Source organism: Dermochelys coriacea, chromosome 9, assembly GCF_009764565.3.
Source record: "Dermochelys coriacea isolate rDerCor1 chromosome 9, rDerCor1.pri.v4, whole genome shotgun sequence".
NCBI lineage: Eukaryota > Metazoa > Chordata > Testudines > Dermochelyidae > Dermochelys > Dermochelys coriacea.
This window is the reverse complement of record NC_050076.1, coordinates 92,928,937-92,949,978: the sequence shown is the minus strand read 5'-3', so window position 1 is coordinate 92,949,978 and position 21,042 is coordinate 92,928,937. Positions and strand designations below refer to the sequence as shown.

The 21,042-nt window shown below is 42.3% G+C and overlaps 1 long non-coding RNA gene across 1 annotated transcript; it reads right to left on the bottom strand.

The window, feature by feature from the left end:
• Window positions 1-1,690: 1,690 nt before the first annotated feature.
• On the bottom strand, window positions 1,691-2,301 carry LOC122455707. The gene is made up of 2 exons (XR_006274136.1): window positions 2,158-2,301; window positions 1,691-1,754 (listed from the first exon to the last, which is right to left on the bottom strand). It is a non-coding gene; the product is annotated as an uncharacterized LOC122455707 (long non-coding RNA).
• Between the last annotated feature and the right edge of the window lie 18,741 nt (window positions 2,302-21,042).

Here is a 21,042-nt window from a genome sequence, read left to right as displayed (position 1 = left end):
TGCCCCATAGTTTGGGGACCTTTGGTGTACGTGTTTCACTGTGAACCCAGGAGTAGCCTTTAAATGCATCATGTCTTAGACCCTGAAAACATTAAGAAGCTGTAACAAATGCTAGGAGGAAAGGCAGAAGTAAGTGATGATCCCTAATCAAAGTTGATATTCTTGTCCCTTTTTAACCCATATGGCTAGTCAAAGTTCAAGACACTGGGGATGTTCCAGCTAGGAATAGAAATTGATGGAGTCTAGTATGTTCGATGCACGCTTGTTCATTTACAAATATACAAAGTCCTGTTTCTCTGAATGCAGGAGAAACCAAGAACAAAACAAGCAGTTTCTTAGATAATAGTCCCAAGCCTCTGTAACCAACAGTCCCAGAATCTTTTTCCAGGGTCATACTGTGCTCATCAGCTATGCTTGGCTTTCTTGCTTTTTATCTCTGCTTCTCTGTGCTTGTCTGATCTCAGTTTCTGTGTTCTGCTTCCCTCACCCCACATTTACTTAGCAAAGGTCCTCCACACACTCAGTCCAAGCTCCTGGGTAGGTTTACAGCCCTCTTTTGTTATAGGTGTGTGGGGGGGTCCTGATTAACTCATCCTGACAGTTATGCAAATTGTCCTAGAAGTACGAATGGAATAAAAGTAGTTGATACCACAATTTTCTCCAGTTTCCTCTGCCATTTTCTCTGAAAAAAGGTTAAAATGATAACTATTGGTTTGCATAATGTTCCAAATGTTGGCCATGTAACCAGTTTTTTGTGTTTTTTTTTTTTTAAATTTTAGGTTAAATTTCTAAATTGGATTCCCATGAGGAGGAGTTTTACTCTCTGGATTTCATACTTCTAAGCATGTTTAATAGGATATTTCCATGACCGTATTTAATACATCTTGGTATAAAGAAGAACATGGAAATGAATCCAGTATCTAGGAAAACTTTTAAAATGATATATTTATTACTTCATAGCTTATGCTTTTGCAAAATTAATCAAGACGGGGCCTTACTTGTTTTCAACTTAAAATGAAACAGTAAGAGCATCTGTTTTTCACTGGTCGCTTCCATGTTAACTTTTATCATTAACAGTTAAACCTGTTCCTTTATAATTAACTATATTATGCTGTTCAAAATTTAATTTAAAAAATCAGTCACTCTTTACATAAATTCACTTAGCACATATGTGGCTTAGATGGAAAGCAATGTTACATTTCTCTTTAGCTATGTGTCTGTTTTATCCTGTTGCTGTATTAGATTTATGCTTCTGTCATTAATGAAGTACAATGAGTATGCTTGAAAATCTGCTTCTGTGCAGTTGACTATATCAAATCATACAATGGCAGTTAGAAGGTTGCATTTTCCAGAGTATAATAATGAAGCATATATTTCTAAATCATGACATTAAAGCAAACAGAAAGTTGCCCATTTGCATTTTTAGCATTCCCCCTCCCTTCTTCCTTCCCCAACTCCACCTTCAAAAGTGATTGTCAAGTACTTTACAGCAGCAGAAAATTTCAGTTGTGTGGTGTTTCTGTAACCTCAGGTGTGATCCATTGATAAGATTACATGGAAACTTACATATGAAGAAGGATATAAAGCCCTCAGCTCTATAATCTAGGAATTGTGCTTAGTGTCCACATGTATTAGAATAATTGGTGTTAGCTTTGAATTTTATGACATAACAATACTGACTTGTTAAAGACAGGTTTCAGAGTAGCAGCCGTGTTAGTCTATATTCGCAAAAAGAAAAGGAGGACTTGTGGCACCTTAGAGACTAACAAATCCATTTGAGCACAAGCCTTCACAAGCCACAGCTCACCCCACTGGACGCACCCAGTGGAGAAAACAGTGGGGAGGTCCACATACACAGAGAACATGAAACAACGGGCTCTCCCTAAGTGATCACTCTCGTTACAGTGTGTATGGTGATACCCATTGTTTCATGTTCTTTGTGAATACAAATCTCCCCACTGCATCCTCCACCGAATGCATCTGACGAAGTGAGCTGCAGCTCACAAAAGCCCATGCTCAAACAAATTTGTGAGTCTCTAAGGTGCCACACGTATTCCTTTCCTTTAAAGGTGAAGGACTTGTTATTCCATGATCACTGAAATCAGAAATGACAAAAATAACTCATTCAGGACAAAAGGAAAAGAGTACTTGTGGCACCTTAGAGACCAACAAATCCACTTGAACACAAGCCTTCGTGAGCCACAGCTCACCCCATCAGATGCATTCGGTGGAAAACACAGTGGGGAGATTCTCTCACACACACACACACACAGAACATGAAACAATGGGTTTTATCATACACGCTGTAAGAAGAGTGATCACTTAAGATGAGCTATTACCAGCAGGAAGGGGGGGAGGAGGAAAACTTCTATGGTGATAATCAAGGTGGGCCATTTCCAGCAGTTAACAAGAATGTCTGAGGACATTGGGGGGTGGGGTGGGGGCGGAGAAATAACATGGGGAAATAAGTTTTGCTTTGTGTAATGACCTATCCACTCCCAGTCTCTATTCAAGCCTAAGTTAATTGTATCCAGTTTGCAAATTAATTCCAATTCAGCAGTCTCTCGCTGGAGTCTGTTTTTGAAGTTTTTTTTTTTTTTGTTTGTTTGTTTGTTTTGTTGAAGGATAGCCACTCTCAGGTCTGTAATCGAGTGACCGGAGAGATTGAAGTGTTCTTCAACTGGTTTTTGAATATTATAATTCTTGATGTCTGATTTGTATCCATTTATTCTTTTACGTAGAGACTGTCCAGTTTGACCAATGTACATGGCAGAGGGCCATTGCTGGCATATGGCATATATCGCATTGGTAGATGCGCAGGTGAACGAGCCTCTGATAGTGTGGCTGATGTGATTAGGCCCTATGATGGTGTCCCCTGAATAGATATGTGGACAGAGTTGGCAACGGGCTTTGTTGCAAGGATAGGTTCCTGGGTTAGTGGTTCTGTTGTGTGGTGTGTGGTTGCTGGTGAGTATTTGCTTCAGGTTGGGGGGCTGTCTGTAAGCAAGGACTGACCTGTCTCCCAAGATCTGTGAGAGTGATGGGTCGTCCTTCAGGATAGGTTGTAGATCCTTGATGATGCGTTGGAGAGGTTTTAATTGGGGGCTGAAGCTGATGGCTAGTGGCATTCTGTTGTTTTCTTTGTTGGGTCTGTCCTGTAATAGGTGACTTCTGGGTACTCTTCTGGCTCTGTCAATCCGATGAAGTGAGCTGTAGCTCACGAAAGCTTCTGCTCAAATAAATTTGTTAGTCTCTAAAGGTGCCACAAGTACTCCTTTTCTTTTTGCGAATACAGACTAACACGGCTGCTACTCTGAAACTTATCAAATGTTGTGTTTCTGATTAAAGTGGGCCTTGCACTACTATGCAAGCTTCCTTTCTGTCACTTCACTTCTCTTACTGGCTGCCGCTTCCAGTTCCTCTCTTGTTGAACCTTCAACGCTCTCCCTATTCAGGTGGTCTTGGATATCTCCTAGATTTCCCCTTTCTTCCTCTCTCTGACTAACATCTTCCTCCTACCCGCTCTCTAATGCAGCCATGACATCCTCTTAAAAATGTGTACTAATCAAAATCTACATTCATCTGAGGGCATTCAACAAACTAACTGTGCAGTGCAGTTCCCATTGATTCCTTGAATACTGTTACCTTCTCCATTGATGTCTTCTGCTCCCTACTTTATACTTCAGAAATATTATCCTTCAACCAACAAAAACATGCCATCTGCATATAAACATGGGATGACCTACCTGATCACATTCAGAGTTATGAATGTGTGTAGGCCGGTGCACGTGAAGGAGGAATAGGTGTAATGGTTGGTACAGGTGTTGTGGATGGTACTGGCAGGATGAAAAGTAGAAAAAAAGAAGTGTACGTAGCTGATGGTGAGGGTATGTATTTGCTTAATTCCCTTGATTTCTAGTGTATGCCTGGGGAAGTGGGGTGTGTGTACTGAATCTTAATTCTCAGTTAAGAAGCTTGTTATTTTGGGGAAATACAATCATGCTTGGCTAATGCTCTGCATTTGTTCTCCCGCTCTCTGCCCCTCAAGCATTGTGCCATATTAAGTGTTCTGTTTTTCCCATATTTAAATGTATTTACACACCGAAAAACTACTTTCCATTTTCATTTTTTCCAGAACAATTGTTGAACTGTTTTTTTTTTTTTTATTAATTGCTTTCATCCTCTAAGAGCCCATATCTGCGACACATAATAGAAGCAAATGAACTGATGTTTTGAGACAAGGAAACAATGACTCATGAGATTCCGCAAGCCTCATCTCTATTCCTCCCCCAGCTAATCAGTTTAATGCGAGTTTTTTGTTTATATTAAAAGGCAGTCGGTGCTCACCTCACGAAGGAGCTTGTTTGAACATTGAGTTCCCGAGGAAAAAACATTCCCCCACCACAGCAAAGCTGCATTTCTGGTACTAATGCAGCCTTGCAAACTTCCCTAGGCAAATAAAATATCATCGGCGATTGTTAACTCCGTATGGTCATCATCGTAAGTGTGAGAAGTTATCTGGTATGCTGGTAAATGTTCAGGATATTTAGGAAGTCTTACTTAGGACTCCACAAATAGATGGCAACAGGCAGACAGGCCTGTGCAGTTTCATGTCCAAGTCTTGCTAAGGCTCAGCTAAGCAAGTTTTGAACTCTCTTAGTGCAAATCAGCATGTAAAATAAATAAATGCGCCTGAGGTGCCATTGTTGTGTTGAATCGAAGGCCTAGCAGTTGGGGCATTTTAAAAAGGAAGGAGAGAGAGTCCTGCGCTGAGAGTCCTTCTTGCCAAATCATTCTCTCAAACCACAGTAGTCTCCCAAATCCATGACTACTGTCCCAAAAAAGCCAGTCCTCTTCCTGTGCAGCAGTGAAAGTTCACTTAGTGGTGGAACTGGTCTGGCTTTTTTTGCTGTGTAAAAGGGGACCAGGATTGCAGGGATGCCCGCACATGGCACATAACTTGATTCTGCAGGGACCCCTGGCATGACAGCCTGCAGTACCAAAGCACAGGTGGGCGGGGCAGGAGATCCATAACTGTACAGATCCTTCCATTTTTACCATCACTGCCATGAGGGAGGCATCATAGAAGATGATGAGGGTTGCGAGAGACATCAGGAGGTCATCTAGTCCAACCCCCTGTTCAAAGCAGGACCAACCCCAACTAAATCATCCCAGCCAAGACTCTTTGTCAAGTTGGGGTTTAAAAACCTCTAAGGATGGAGATTCCACCCAGGGTCACCCAGAGAATTCAGGGGGCCTGGGCTCTTCGGCAGCAGGGGTCTTTCCGCTTCAGGTCTTTGGGGCACTTCATCGAAGACATGGAGCGGAAGGACCCTTGTTGCCGAAGACCCGGAGCGGAAGAAGCGGCGGCAGGTCCTTCACTCTGGGTGTGTTTGGCGGTACTGAAGGACCCGCCGCCGAAAACTCTCGTGGGGGCCCCCTTTGGGGCCTGGGGCAAATTGACCCACTTGGCCCCCCGTTTCCTCCTCTACCGCGGGCGGCCCTGATTCCACCACCTCCCTAGGTAACACAGCTTAGTGTCCTCTGCAAACTTGCTGATAGTGCAATCCATTCTATCATCCAGATCATAAATAAAGATGTTGAACAAAACCGGTCCCAGGACAGACTCCTAGGGCATCTACTTGATACCGGCTGTCAACTAGACATCAAGCTGTTGATCACTACCCATTGAGCCCGACAATCTAGCCAGCTTTCTATCCACCTTATAGTCCATTCATCCAATTCATACTTTTTTTTTTGCTGGCAAGAATACTGTGGGAGACTGTATCAAAAGCTTTGCTAAAGTCCAGATATATCATGTCCACCACTTTCCCCATATCCACAGAGCAAGTTATTTCATTTTAGAAGGCAATCAGGTTCGTCAGGCATGACTTGCCCTTGATGAATCCATGTTGATGGTTCCTGAGCACTTTCCTCTCCTCCGAGTGCTTAAAAATGGATTCCTTGAGGACCTGCTCCATGATTTTTCCAGGGAATGAGGTGAGGCTGACCAGTCTGTAATTCCCTGGATTGATTCTTCTTCTTCTTTTTTAAGATGGGCACTATATTTGCCTTTTTCCAGCGTCTGGGACCTCCCCCAATCGCCGTGAGTTTTCAAAGATAATGGCCAATGGCTCTGCAATCACATCAGCCAACTCTCTCAGCACCCTCGGATGCATTAGATGCTGACCCATGGACTTGTGCATGTCCAGATTTTCTAAATAGTCCTTAACCATTTCTTTCACCACTGAGGGTTGCTCACCTCCTCCCCATACTGTGCTGCCCAGTGCAGCAGTCTGGGAGCCTACCTTGTCTGTGAAGACCGAGGCAAAAAAAGAATTGAGTAATTCAGCTTTTTCCACATCATCTGTCACTATGTTGCCTCCCCCATTCAGTAAGGGTCCTACACTTTCCCTGACCACCTTCTTGTTGCTAACATACCTGTAAAAACCCTTCCTGTAACCTTTCACATCCCCTGCTAGCTTCTACTCCAATTGTGCTTTGGCCTTCCTAATTTGGCCCCTGCATGCTCAAGCAATATTTTTATACTCCTCTGTAGTCATCTGTCCAAGTTTCCACTTCTTGTGAGCTTCCCTTTTGTGTTTAAGCTCACCAAAGATTTCTCTGTTAAGCCAAGCGGGTCACCTGTCATATTTACTATTCTTTCTGCACATCAGGATGGCTTGTTCCTGCACCCTCAATAACGCTTCTTTAAAATACAGCCAGCTCTCCTGGACTCCTTTCCTCCTCATATTCACCTCCCAGGGGATCCTACCCATCAATTCCTGGAGGGAGTCAAAGTCTGCTTTTCTGATGTCCAAGATCTGTATTCTGCTACTTTCCTTTTTTCCTTTTGTCAGGATCCTGAACTCGACCATCTCCTGGTCACTGCTGCCCAGGTTGCCACCCATTTCTATTTCCCTTACCAATTCTTCCCTGTTTGTGAGCAGCAGGTCAAGAGGAGCATGACCCCTAGTTGGTTCCTCCAGCACTTGCACCAGGAAGTTGTCCCCAACATTTTCCAAAAACTTCCTGGATTGTCTGTTCACTGCTGTATTACTCTCCCAGCCGATGTCGGGGTGATTGAAGTCCGCCATGAGAACCCTGGCCTGTCATCTGGAAACGTCTGTTAGTTGTCCAAAGAAAGCCTTGTCTACCTCATCCTCCTGGTCTGGTGGTCTATAGCAGACACCCACCACGACATCACCCTTGTTGCTCTCGCCTCTAAACTTAACCCAACTCTCAACAGGCTTTTCTCATTTCATACTGGAGTTCTGAGCAATCATATTGTTGCACTGTATGTAAGGGAACTCTGCCACCTTTTCTCCTCCACCTGTCCTTCCTGAACAATTTATACCCATCCATGACAGTGCTCCAGTCATGTGAGTTACCCCACCAAATCTGTTTCAATCACATCATAGTTCTTTGACTGACTGTGCCAGGACTTCCAGTTCTTGCTGCTTGTTTCCCAGGCTTCTTACATTCATGTACAGGCACCTAAGATAACTAGCTGATTGCCCTACTTTCTCAGTATGACTCAGGAGGCCTCCCCTGTTGCACCCTCCTCCTTATGTTTCCTCCTGGTATCCCACTTCTCCACTTACCTCTGCACTTAGGAGGGAGTTCCTGATCATCACCACCCGTCTCCTCCTCTTGGGAGTAGTGGTCGTGGAACCCCCATGATGACTCTTCCAAACTGTTCTCCACCGTAGTACCTGTGCAGAGAGCCTGAAAATGGTTTCTTACCTCCATCTGCACTGGGGGTACATGGGTTCTCCTCTTTCTACTTATGGAGGTCACATGCTGCCAATTTTCTTCCCCATTCTGCACTACCCTCTCTGATTCTTCAGCATGCTGTGTCTGCAGTACCAAATGCTGACTTCTATCCAGAAAGTTTTCTCTGATGCAACGCAGGGTTGATACTTGGCTCTCTAGACCTTTAAACTTCTCTTCCAATATGGAGACCCGCTTGCACTTTGTACAGACAAAGTCGTGTCTATCCTCTGAGAGAAGTACAAACATGGCACATCCTGTGCAGGTCACAACAGCTGATTGCTCACTATCCATATTGTCTTCCTTCTAAGAGCCTTTCAGATGTTGTATTTACTGTTCACAGAAGCCTGAAAGGCAAAAATAAAAAAAAAAAACTCTGTGGAAACTCCTCTCCCCAGGCAAATTCCCTCCGTTTGCTGCTATGTGAGCCCTTGGGATGGAGAAGCTTCCATGGAGAGGTTCTGTATTTGGGTCTGTAGACCTCTATGAATCAGGGCAGGTGGACATTTTGCTCCTTAAAGCATATAAAAAAACCACTCGAGAAGGCAAGAGGTGAGAGGTGGTGGTGGTGTATATATCGGACCTTCCCAGGGACATTCTATTTGTTTTTAATCTACAGAGGTTTTTCTGAACTCTCCTCGTCACTGTGCAGGGGAATGTAAGCTTGTTTAGCCTGTTCTTATTCTAGCAGGAATAACATGAGCCCAAAGCTCACCTATTGGTGTATTTTGCCTTTAAATCCTGAGCAACTCTATCTCTATGAATCTGACTTAGAGTTTTTGTGAGGACTTTCTATCTACCTTGGCCCTGATATTTTTTTTTGTTGCCGCTTTTAATACTGACTTTTCTGTACATTGTGATTGGCTTCAAAATTGCTTCTGTCTCTGAAGTCCTCTGAGTAAAGTGCACTGGGAGCTGAGTAGGGTGACCCCATGTCCCAATTTTATAGGGACAGTTGTGATATTTGGGGCTTTGTCTTATATAGGTGCCTATTATTCCCCCACTCTGTCCTGACTTGCTATGTCTTGCTACCCTAGCGCTGAGGCAGTTTGGGGTGATCAGCAGACACTGACGTCTCTGGGTAGAGTATGACTCAGTTTTGGCTCAGGTATCACGATCTTTTCTTCAGAACCTGAGATTCTGTTTTGCTGGAAGAGTGGGAACAATGTAAGAACCAATTGTGATTTGCCCAAGAAGAATTTGAGGAATTCTCCTCCTAGCCCTTCACTTTCACGAAGAGTTCCATTGGCTTCAGTGACCTCATGATGTATGAAATCGTAGGGCTTTTAAATGAGAAGTGTTTATTAAACAAAAGACCTACGGCTACAACAAAAGAGCTTCTGCACAGCTTGAGTTCCAGCTTTATCTCCTTTTGTTTACCAAGGAACACACCCTACCTGGAGCTCAATACAACATATTGACGTCTACTAGCTGAATAATATATCATAAACCTATAATTAAAACCAGGGCTGTTTACACAGGAGCTGCAGTGTTGAACCTATTCTTTTAAAATAATAGTCTCCGGGGTTGCTATAAAGTAATTGAGCTATGTTGTCATTAATAAATGTGGTGATATATTACGTAGGTGAACTGTCTTTATTTTTAGGGATAGGAATAGATAACTCCCACAGTGCTGTCTTACAACAGCATTACAAAGTTATGCAAGAACTAGTGAGTCCAACACTTGTCACTTATATTGGCAGAAGGGGTGGAGGGACTAAGACCAGCAAAACAGAAAAGCATTTGGAGATAGAGCTCTGTTCTTGCCCCATAAATACAATCAATCACAGTCTGCAACTGGATGTTTCATTTGTAACAACCTCCTTCTGGCCACTGTGTGTCACTCTTGAAACTCACACTCAGATGCATAAGAGCATTGATGTCAACAACAGTCTCTTCTCACAGAGGTTTCCCCACCTTCTCTGGAAAAAGGAGAAACCCTGGATCTTGTCAGATGAAGTGAAAGGAAACCAAAATCAAGAATGAACTGGAAGTGGTGTAGACCATCGAAGATCAAAAGGGGTTCTGCTAAAATTCCCACAATGAATGAAAAAGGTTAAGCTTAGTAAAGGAGAGACAAGTGCAGACCTGCGCTGAAATCTGAATCCTACCAAAAAAAGAAATCTGGTGGGCCACGGGGTGCGAGACATCGCATGGTGTCACTTACAGTGAAGGAAAAGGCTCCGGAGAGCTGCATGGAGACCTCTGTCCGCATTACCACATAATCTTCCAACAGGTGTGGCATCCTGTCACCAGCTTCAGGCCAGTGCATTGTAACCACCTCTGGGATGAGCCATTTGAGAAAGTGTAGTTCTTGTGCAAGTTCCTCAGAAGCCAGCAGGCTGTCTTGTGGGGGACCTTGTCAGTTCTCTACACTCTGTGGGCTAACTTGGAATTGCCTGGATGGGATAAGAGTATCTGACATAGTGAGAATGAATTATTTAACCCTGTCTTAATAGTTTATACACAGTTGGGTCTAAGAGTTGTGCTTGATATTTTCTTCATTATTTTAATATCTTAATTTCACTAGGTCAGCTGAGCTGGAAAACAAGTGGATCCAATGTTTGCAATTATTTTCGTTTTCTTTCCTTTGCTCCAGGCAGTCTTAGCATTTATTGATATCTGTAATAATTAATAAGCTCTTATCTAGTGCTTTACATTTTCAAAGCGCTTTGCAAACATTAATTAGATAATGTCAACTAGTGCCTGAGCTTTCTTTGGCACCATGGACCCTTTCTTACACATTGGAAGGATTTGTATATAGTTGTGTGCGTACAAACCTGTCTCTTTTATAATAATTTTTTCATTTGAAAGTAAATTTGGTGATTGTAAGAAGTGCCTGATGTGCGTCGTTGGAAGCTGCCAGCTATTCTCTGCTCCAGTCCTTTTGTGCTACTCTGATGGTGCAAGGGGAGTGGAAACTTTCCTCGTCCTCCCACCCTCTCCACAGTGTGGGGAAGTCCCTCAGAAGAGCCAGCACCTATGCCTCCCAACCTGTGACCTGCAGTAGAGGGGCTGAGGAGAGTCAGATAGAGAGAATATGTTCTGGCAGTCCACAGCTGGCACAATTTAGAGCAGTCCTGAGGCCCCTGATTCTCTCTCTGGTCCAAGGTTAGGGTGAAGTGTAGGCTCTGTGACAGCCCTCCATCTCTGCTGCACCCAAAGAAAGCTGGATGTACCAGAGAGTTGGCCCTGAAAGTCTGTTTGCAGAGGTATGTTATGGTCTTCCACTCACTATACTCAAACCTCTTGGAGCAAGAGGGGATTTCACCCTCTATTCAGTCCCCAACAAAGATACCAATTATTGCCATTTGCAAAGGCAGTTCTTTTGTTTTTGGATTTTTTTTTTAATGTAAACATTCATCAACTAAGAACAGGACTAAACCGCTCATTCACTCTGCAAAGATGCCAAACAGCTGTCTGGTGACAGCAGCTTTCATTGATTGATTGGTACTGACTGGGCCTCAGTGGAACCGGCGACTTAGAGGTGAATTCTCAGGCACGTGGACTCTTTCCTTCTCTCTTCCTAGTTGTTTGTTATTCCGCGGTATTAATTCCAGAAGAGTGAGTTCAGTACCTTGCGTCCTTCTTTCTTGTTACTTCAGGGTTTCAAGGCAAGATGAAAATAGTCAAGGAGAGAAGAAAGGAAAAAATTATGGTCATGGTCAAATGCAAGTGCTAAAGATAAAACTTCATCCCGCCCCTTTATAACTGTCCCAGGCTTCATACAGTGGTGAAGTTGTGTGTGTTGAAGTGGGAAAGTCAAAATTAGGGACTGGCCAGGAATAGTAAAAACTCTGAGCCAATCTATTGTCTTTTTTTTTTTTCGGGGGGTGGGGAGGTTGAGGAGGCTGATTACCCGCCTCTGCTGCCAACAAAGGCTCAATGCAATTGCCTGGACTACCAAATATGCATGCATGTGATTGAATTCTCTGCTCTCAGTTGGCTACATAAGCACCTAGATGTGGTGGGGTTTTTTGTTTTTTTTTTTTGTTGTTTTTTGTCTAGAAAAGTCGAGATATAAATTCAGTAATGCACCTGCATGATTGTACCCAGACCTTGTCCAAAAGCAGGTCCTGGTTATCCATTGAATATTGTGCAGTAATTTTGTATGTTGAACTATTTTTTAATGGAACAATGCATATTGAATTTGTATTTGTTGGCAGGACTTCTGATTTGCTAGCATTTTATACTCACTTTGCACAGGGATAAACAACTGCACAAGTACCTGGCAGTGGAGAATCAAGCTTAACAACCTTCTAAGCAAACTGGTTGAGTATGTTGTACAGCAAAACGATATGTTAATTGTGCTTTGTGTAAGGGCACCCTATGAAATTCCACATACAAGAATACCAATTGAAAACCAACTTAAGTCATAAACTTTTGTTTTCAAATGCAAAAATGTTCCTGCTTCCATGGGAGGAGGTTGACAATACAGTTTCCGCTATCACAGAAACCTTGGGAAGAAATCTGAAATCTGTTTATAGGCTGCAAGACATGACAGGCAATTCATGTTCCATGTTGGATCAGTTTGGTGAATTTCTGATCAGTCACAAGTCTAAGCACAATGAGTGCTACTTAAGAGATTTGTCTCTATTGAACTGCTGTGCTGTTTGTAGGAAGTATGTTCTAAATTTGAATCAGTGAATAACTCTTTTAAAAAAATTCTTCATGCGTCTTTTAGTTCCTCTCTTGTGCCGTGAAGGCAAATCTGAGTAAAAGGAAACCTCATCCATTCAGTCAGATTTATTATTGCCAAAAAAAGCTCTTCCTCTTCTACTTGCCTTCTGCCATCCCTAAGAATAAGGGACCAGATCTTCCACTGGTGTAAATTGGAAGCTCCATATACAATCATGCCAGTTCACACTAGCTGAGGAACATCCAGGGTCTGAACCTACAGGCTTTACCCAAATAAATCCCCCCTCTTGTTGACTTCAACAGGAGTCTTGCCTGAGTTAGAATTGCAAGAGTGGTTTGACAGGGTCCTATGTACATGTTGAATGTCGCATATTGTCTTGGACATATCACAGTTCAATGCACAGTGTGTTAGTTTACCAGTAAAAAGGTCCATAAATATTATCGCTATCCCTTTCCATGATGGCAAACTCTTAATATTGCTGTCTTTTTACAGTACCCTAATGATGAATATAGTATTAGCATGTTTGTATATAAAACCTCTCTCTTTTCAGATACTTTACAGTTGCTGTTAAAGTGCAGATTTGCCAGCTTCTATGGTGCTCTGTACTATGTGGAAGTCCCTAAGTTATTTTCCCAGCATGCATTCATTATAAAAAGTTGTATGGTTGGTGGATTTTTTTTTTAACATTGCATGCCATACAGGATATTTAAAAGCTTCTAAGGGATGAACATCTGTATTATGAGCTGAGAATCCTTGTAAGTTGTTACAACCTTAAAACAAAAATGGATTAGAAAATTAAAGATTTTTGAGAAGCGTGATAGTGATTACAGAACCATGAAAATGTACTAAAAACCTAACTAGTAGTATAATTCTTGAAGGGGAAATTACTTCTGCATTCATTTATAATGATGTGTTTTGGCTTTGTTTTAGTCAGACTTGGAGTCTGACTCCATGAAAACCTCTTGACTCTCATTCTGAAAAACCATCACATATGGGGATGGGGTGTGTGGAACAGACATGACAAAAACAGGTCACTACATCACCGAGAGCAGAGACATATGAGGCCTTCTGCTTCTACATCGGAGCTTAATTTAGGATCATTGCTTTATTCACTCTAATATGTTGCTGGTGCCCGTTTCTGTGACTAGGGAGGGAGATGTCACAATATTTGGTGGAATAATGTGAGGAGGCAGTTGAGCAAGCCCCCAATGCTTCCGCTTTGTGCAGCTTGCCCCTGTACTTCAGGAGGTGTGCGAGACATCTGCTTCCACAGCACTGTCCTACTCTGGCCTGCACTTCATAGCCCTCTGTGGGGTTGGGGTATTTAGATGGGAAGTGGGTCAGAAGAGGGGGATGTACACCAAACCCCATGGAAAACCCAGTATATAATTGATACAAACTAAAGCTGCATTCCCCTTCTGCCCTTGTAAACCCCACTCTAAAGGTGGGAGGTGCTTTTGGGGTAGCTGTGGATGCAAACTCCTTGGCAATGTGCTTCTATGGCAACCATGAGATCTTATAACCAGAGAGGAGGCTGTGGGCCCCCAAAAGCACAAGTCCTTTATATGGACATCCCTGGCCTCTCGGGACCAGGGAGGGCATAGGGGCCCTGGTGGAGGCTGACCTTTTCTCTTAGGGAAAACTCTGTCTGGGAATCACCATGTTCTCCTTCTCTCAGAGCTCCCTCCTGAATTTCCACAGAAGGGAGCAATCCAGACCAAAGCTAACTTCTAAGAAGCAGAGAGGTGGCAGAGTAGGTTAATGCATCTTCAACACCTCAGGAGCCTGAGGTTAACTTGAGGTTGTTTTGTTTTCATATATCTATATCCTAGTGTCACCAGCATCACAAGGGGATGTGTTAAGAGAATAACAAACCAAAAACCCTATCCCCACATTCCATGTGAGCAGAAGCCCAGCTCTGAACTCCTTCCTACCTCCTTGCTCCCATGAATGATGCTGTTCTCTAGGAGGTGAGAGGTTTCCACCACTGCCGTGTCCTGGGAAAGACAGGGGATGCCTGTGGGCGAGGAAGGACTCCATCCAAGCCCCAGAGGGTGCTGCAGGATTGTCATGTATGCAGCCTGCCTGCCTGAGAGGCATACAATGTTTGTGTCATGATGTGTACGAGGAGAAAGAGGGTGTCAGAAGGAAAGAGAGGGCCCTGGGCAGGACTCCTTGCTCTCAGTCCAGGATACCAAACTTCAGTGTGCACAACTATCTTGTCAGTTACTCCTGCAAACTGGTAGTAGTAATGGTAGATAGGCAGCCCCATGGAGTAGTGCCACAGTGTGCAGGTATGTCTCCCTCTCCCGCCATTTTATCCATTCCTTGGAGAATTTGCCCTCTTTCTTCTTTTTCCAAGGATCCTTTAATCTACCCAAGGGCCTGTCTGACTATAGCTGGCACAAGTACGCCTGATGAAACAAACAAAAGAAGGTGAGGAAGGTAAACTAAGGAACAGACAGCAGGAGTGAGGAAGGGCAGTATGAGCCAAGGCAGCCTCTGTTTTATGTTCATCTGAAGCATAATAGTGCCAATGAATCTGATCGGAAGGGCTCGTAAATACGGCCCAACGTTTGTTGTCTCATGTACCCACCTCATTTGATCTCATTACGTTGCCATCGTTGTCACTGTCAATAATAGCTGCAAACTTAGCAAGATCATTATATATGTGTTAGGAGTGGGCCTGTAATTTGTCTAGTAAAATATCTTTTAAAATGGTAATCCCTTTACACACAATGTGCCAGAGCAGAGAGGCTGCAATATAACCGTGTTACAGCCTCTCAGCCATCTGCTCCGTTGCCACGGTCTGACAAACAGAGGGGAAAATAAATGACAGGGATAGAGGAGCTGTGGTTTGGCAAGGTGTACAGGGTTGAAATAAGCATTCAGAATTGCGTGCCAGTGTAGTTAGAGACGGCCACATGTTAGCTCCCGTGTAATAAGCAATTCTGGGGACATCAAAACCTAACTGGAAGCCCAGACACATGCTACCTTTTTCTGTTTAGGTGCTTTCTTTTGGTAACAGCCTGTCAGTCATCTGTGTCGTTTGTTTATACTTGTCATAAATATAAAGGGAAGGGTAACCACCTGTCTGTATACAGTGCTATAAAATCCCTCCTGGTCAGAGGTAAAACCCTTTCACCTGTAAAGGGTTAAGAAGCTAGGATAACCTTGCTGGCACCTGATCAAAATGACCAATGAGGAGACAAGTTACTTTCAAAGCTGTGGGGGGGAACAAAGGGTCTGTCTGTCTGTGTGATGCTTTCGCTGGGAACGGATCAGGAATGCTCTTCATAACTCCTCAGAACTTCTGTTAAGTTAGTAAGTAATCTAGCTAGAAATGCGTTAGATTTCCTTTTGTTAAATGGCTGGTAAAATAGGTTGTGCTGAAGGGAATGTATATTGAGGTTTTGTTTAGAGGGATTCTCTGTTTTGAATCTGATTACCCTGTAAGGTATTTACCATCCTGATTTTACGGAGGTGATTCTTTTACTTTTTCTTCAATTAAAATTCTTCTTTTAAGAACCTGATTGCTTTTTCATTGTTCTTAAGATCCAAGGGTTTGGGTCTGTGTTCACCTATGCAAATTAGTGAGGATTTTTATCAAGCCTTCCCCAGGAAAGGGGGTGTAGGGCTTGGGAGGATATTTTGGAGGAAGACGTCTCCAAGTAGGCTCTTTCCCTGTTCCTTGTTTAACAGGCTTGGTGGTGGCAGCATAGGGTTCAAGGACAAGGCAAAGTTTGTACCTTGAGGAAGTTTTTAACCTAAGCTGGTAAGAAAAAGCTTAGGAGGGTCTTTCATGCAAGTCCCCACATCTGCACCCTAGAGTTCAGAGTGAGGAAGGAACCTTGACAATACTGCTCATTGGAGAGGAGACTTGTTTTTGACTGTACAGGGCCTAGATTTGTGGTGCAATCTAAGTAAATAATAATAGAACATAAAGTCTGTCCAAGAAAAAGCGTATCAGATACTAAATGGGTGCTGTATTTGGTATTTATTTAACATGTATAGATCGCACCATAGGCAAACATGGACCATTATAAAGAGAATAAAGAAAACACAATCACTGTCTTAAGGCGCTCACAGTCTAGGTATGCTTGATCTTAGACCAAAAGTTGAGGAGAAATGCCTTCCCGCCTTTCTAGATGTAATTGCCATCTGCGTGGACTTTGGAGGTGATCCTGCAAGGTACTGAAATCCCTCCACCCCATAGAGAAGAAAAGAGAGCACTGAAAAAGCTATTCAATGTCCACTCCCCTGTTTCTGGCTGCTCTGTTTGCCAAAAGATTCTCAGTCAGCTGTGCTGCTTTCTCTCTTACTCTTTTCCATTATGGGATTGGACAGGCTAGGAAGTAGGGTCAGCCATATTTTGTTCAACTTCCATCAGAAGCCCTTCAACATTTGGGCGGGATTGTGACAAAGCAAAGTTTAGTGCCCAGTTCCCCTTACTCATGTCACAAAAGGACCTACATCCATGAGGAGACTCATTGAAATTTGTGGGATTCCTTGCTGGAATTACACGCTACTTAGCATAAGTAAGGGTATTGGGAGTTAGACATTGAAGGGGAAGAGAAAACAGAAGAGTGGGGTAGAGAATCCATGAAAGGAAGGAGCGGGGTATCACCCAAATGGGACGAGCAGTGGAAGCTACTTTTCAGAATATTAGGCTTTGTGTTTTAGATTCTACCCTATGTGCTATGTACGTTCAATAAGATGAACCTGGTAAAAAATAAAGCGCAGGCATCCCTTCGAGACCCACACATTGGATTATATTGACCTCCATTTGTTAAATTACAAAGAATTAATTAACCAAATTCAATTGTTCTGACTAGATTCTCTCCCTGCTATAAGGGTAGCTACCTGGCAAGCCTTTTATTACACCGTGTTTTGTGCTCATTGTGATGCCACCAAACCAATCCAAAGATGAATACGTTGCATTAAAAATAGTCAAAACATATTGTTATAACAAGTAAAATCAACACTAATCCACAGAACATATTGCTAGAATGTATTTACTGTTTTAATAGTATTCTAAATCAGTAATTCTGAACCTGTGGTCTGCAGTCTAAGGGGTCTGTGAAAGACTTGGACTGAAAACTGACTGAACAGAATTAACTCTCTTTTATTTACGCGCGTGCGCGCGCGCACACACACAATAGATTTTTCAAAAGGGTCCACAGCTCCATTTGAAATTTTTTAGGGGTCCGCAAATGTAATAAGGTTGAGAACCACTGTTTGAAATCATTATTTTGTGAAGTCATGAATATTTGTTACTGCCCTTTACTGTAAGAGTTGCTACCGTATTTATAAAAACAATGAGACTAGGTGGGTGAGGGAATAACTTTCATTGGACCAACTTCTGTCGGTGGAAAAAGACAAGCTTTCCAGTTACACAGGGCTATACAAACAGTAGCATTTGAATGATCCAGATATGCTTCAGTGTCCTTTACAAGTAAAATAATTCATTAAGAAATTTCCTAGTGCTAGGGGAAACTAGATGTCATGTTAAACTACACTCTGTCTTACGTACAGCTGCCATTTCTATATGGAGCCTAGTCAGTCAATGCCCATTGAAGTGAATGGTACAGTTTCCACAGACTTCAACAGCTGCTGGGTCAAACCCTTGGTGATTATAGTATGGTGTTAAAATCTGTCTAGGTGGAGCATTATTCTAATCAATTACCTTCTTGTTGTGGAAGCCAAGTTCAAAAGTAGGTTAGTCCTACAACAGAAATGAGTTTGCTGTTCTCTGTTTAATAGTCCCAGGTAGTGAGTCTATTTTTCCCCCCTTTTACGTCCTAAGACTAGGACTGATCAAAAAACAGAATAAAATTGTAATGAACATTTTCACAGAATTTTTTTTCTCCCTAAAAATTTGAAATCCTGTTGAAATTTTTCAGTCAGCTGCATAACAAACAAGTTGACATTTTTTGCGAAACTTTCTCCCCCCAAAATGTGACCCTTTTTTTAGTCAATGAAACTTGAAATTTTAATTAAAATTTCATCAGAACAGCAAACTTTTTTTAAAATTTTCAACTAGCCCTACCAAAACTCAGTATGATCATAGCTCTTGGGGGTGGAGAAGCTCAGAATTGGAATTATGGAGAATTGGGCCTTGGCTTTTAACAATCTTACATATGCACTTTTGGTGATATTCTGGACTCATTGAAGTCAATGGGCTGTCGCTGCTGCAGGGTTTTTTTTTTTTTTTTTGGCAGTGTAAAGTCTCAGAGGCCAGGACAACTGCCTCGAGCTCATGCTACAGGTCCAAGATAGCAGCATAGATGTTTCTGCTTGGGCGGCAGCTCTGGTTCTGAAACGCAGCCAGGGGAGAGGGGCTCAAAAAGCCAGGCTCCAGCCTGAGCAGGAACCTCTCCACTGCTATTTTTAGTCCCATATGCAAACCCTGCGAGCCAGAGTGTGTTGACCAGGGCTCTGAGACTCGCTACTATGTTTTTGTTTTTTGTTTTTTTTTTTTACTGCAGTGTAGACACACCCAATGTGGCCAGGATTGCATTCATGATTTCAGTGACGTTGCTCACATGAGTACAATTGAACCCACCCAAATGTTTTTGGGATGAGGGCTCAACCCTGCAAAAGGTCACCTGCGAAAGCATGCAGCATCGACTTGGTGTGATGTTTCTCACTATCACTTCCCCTGCCTCCAATGAGCAAGCCACTTGCTGGTGTTTAACTGGATGTCAGCCCCCTGACACCACCAGCCTATTAGCCACCCAAACAATCTCCTCTGAGCTATGCCCACCCTTTCTTTTGCAAATTAACAGGCATACGCCAGTCCACAAACCCCTTTGAAACAGCCCCTGGTAGCGTTCAACCTCTTATCCACTCTGTTCCTGGTATGTTTATGAGCATAATGTCCACACCAGCTTGTTGACTCAACTCCGGGTCAGCTCCTATATGACATCATAGCGCAGAGATATATTGAGAGACAAAACAATCTTAAGTTGATGATCAAAGCTCAAGATTTAAGAGATAGTGAGTAAGGATAATGGAAACAGAAGTGTTATATATAAAATAAAATCTTATGCTTGCTAGAGACTAAACTCAACTTTAGCAGGCTAAGCTTCTATCTAAGGAAGTTTCTCACTCCAAATGTCTCTTGCAGCTTTTCAACCAAGGCTGGTTGAGATCCTGTTTTCATGAATATGAACACGTTGTCCATTTACTACTTTGGTGCAATATAAATGGGTGTCTCCTTGCCTTCTACTTATCTCCCCAAATTTCATTGTCCGTCTTCAGAGATTGTCCACCGCTCTTCTTTTCCCCTATGGGCTCCTTTTTTGTTGATTCTGTTTCTAAATGGGGCTTCCATTATGTTAGCTTACACTACTTAACTTGCGTTTGACAGAAAGATGCATATCTTACTTCCTGTCTGGAAGAAACCTATTTTTCTGTTTGGTTGGTGACAGATTTGAAAACAAATGGTCAGCACATGTACACCACTCCTTAAAAATCATCCGTACAGGTTTCTCGTGGTGATGATGGGGATTGGTATAACATGAGCTTTCAGTAAAGACCTCACATACTATCATTTCTGGATAAATACCATGAAAGCAATGTTCTCAGAGTAGTGAGTTCTGTTAGATGATGTTGTTACACAACAGTGAACCTTTTGCCAGTTGGCACTAAGGGGTTCTTAAGGTCACAACAGGGTTCTGACTTCTTAGTCCATGAAAAGAAAACTTGAATTCATACCAAAATTGACACACAGTGTAGGGGGTAATAAAGGAGTTAATTGGCATATTTTAAACTCACACAAATACAAAAATAGTACTGATTGGCACTGCCAACTCTAGTGATTTATTGAAAGTCTCAGTTATTTGATACTTTTCTTAAAGTTCTAGCTCCTAGAGTTATATAATTACTTGAGAATCTTGGCTTTTATGGGTGAGAAAAGTAAATTTTTTAGCTCTCGTGGCTGCAGAGAACAGTTTGAAAATGTGATCTTGAGTCAAAGGCTCAAGAGCCAGAGGGCAAATAAAAAGAAACCCCAAATTCATTATTTGTTAATAAATCTGTTTTTTTTCCCTTTCTTTTTCTTTTGAGATCTGACCCTGATTTCCAAAATGTTTGGGGTTGGCATTTCTGAGTTAATATGTCGGCACAACACAATTACCTTTTCTGAAACATCTCTTCAGACTAGCATTTCAAACTCTAAATTAAGGAGCATGTGCCCATCTAGCTACAGTTTCATACCCTTTAAGCAATCATCATTATGGTCCTACAGCATTTAAGCACTACCAATACTTCTCTGTATAGCCAGGAAGTGATTAAACACCATGTGAATTTGTTTTATAGCATCCTTACTTTTACGCTTGCGTTTTTATTTTATTTTAGTTTGTTTGTTTGTTTATTTTAATCTTGACCACATGCAGGGGCAAATCAGTAAATAAATAGATCAGCACTCAGGGTTTTAACTTAGTTTCTTGTTCCCTCGCTGGAAATTTGTTATTTTCCTTTCCTTTGGAAAAAAATTTGCCTTTCATAAGGGTATTAACATTGTAATTAATATGAGTTGTATAACGGTACCTAATTAAATGCTGATCTTGTAGTGTAAATTTAACTTGATTATTGTTAGCCTCAGTGAACACCACAGGAGACTAATA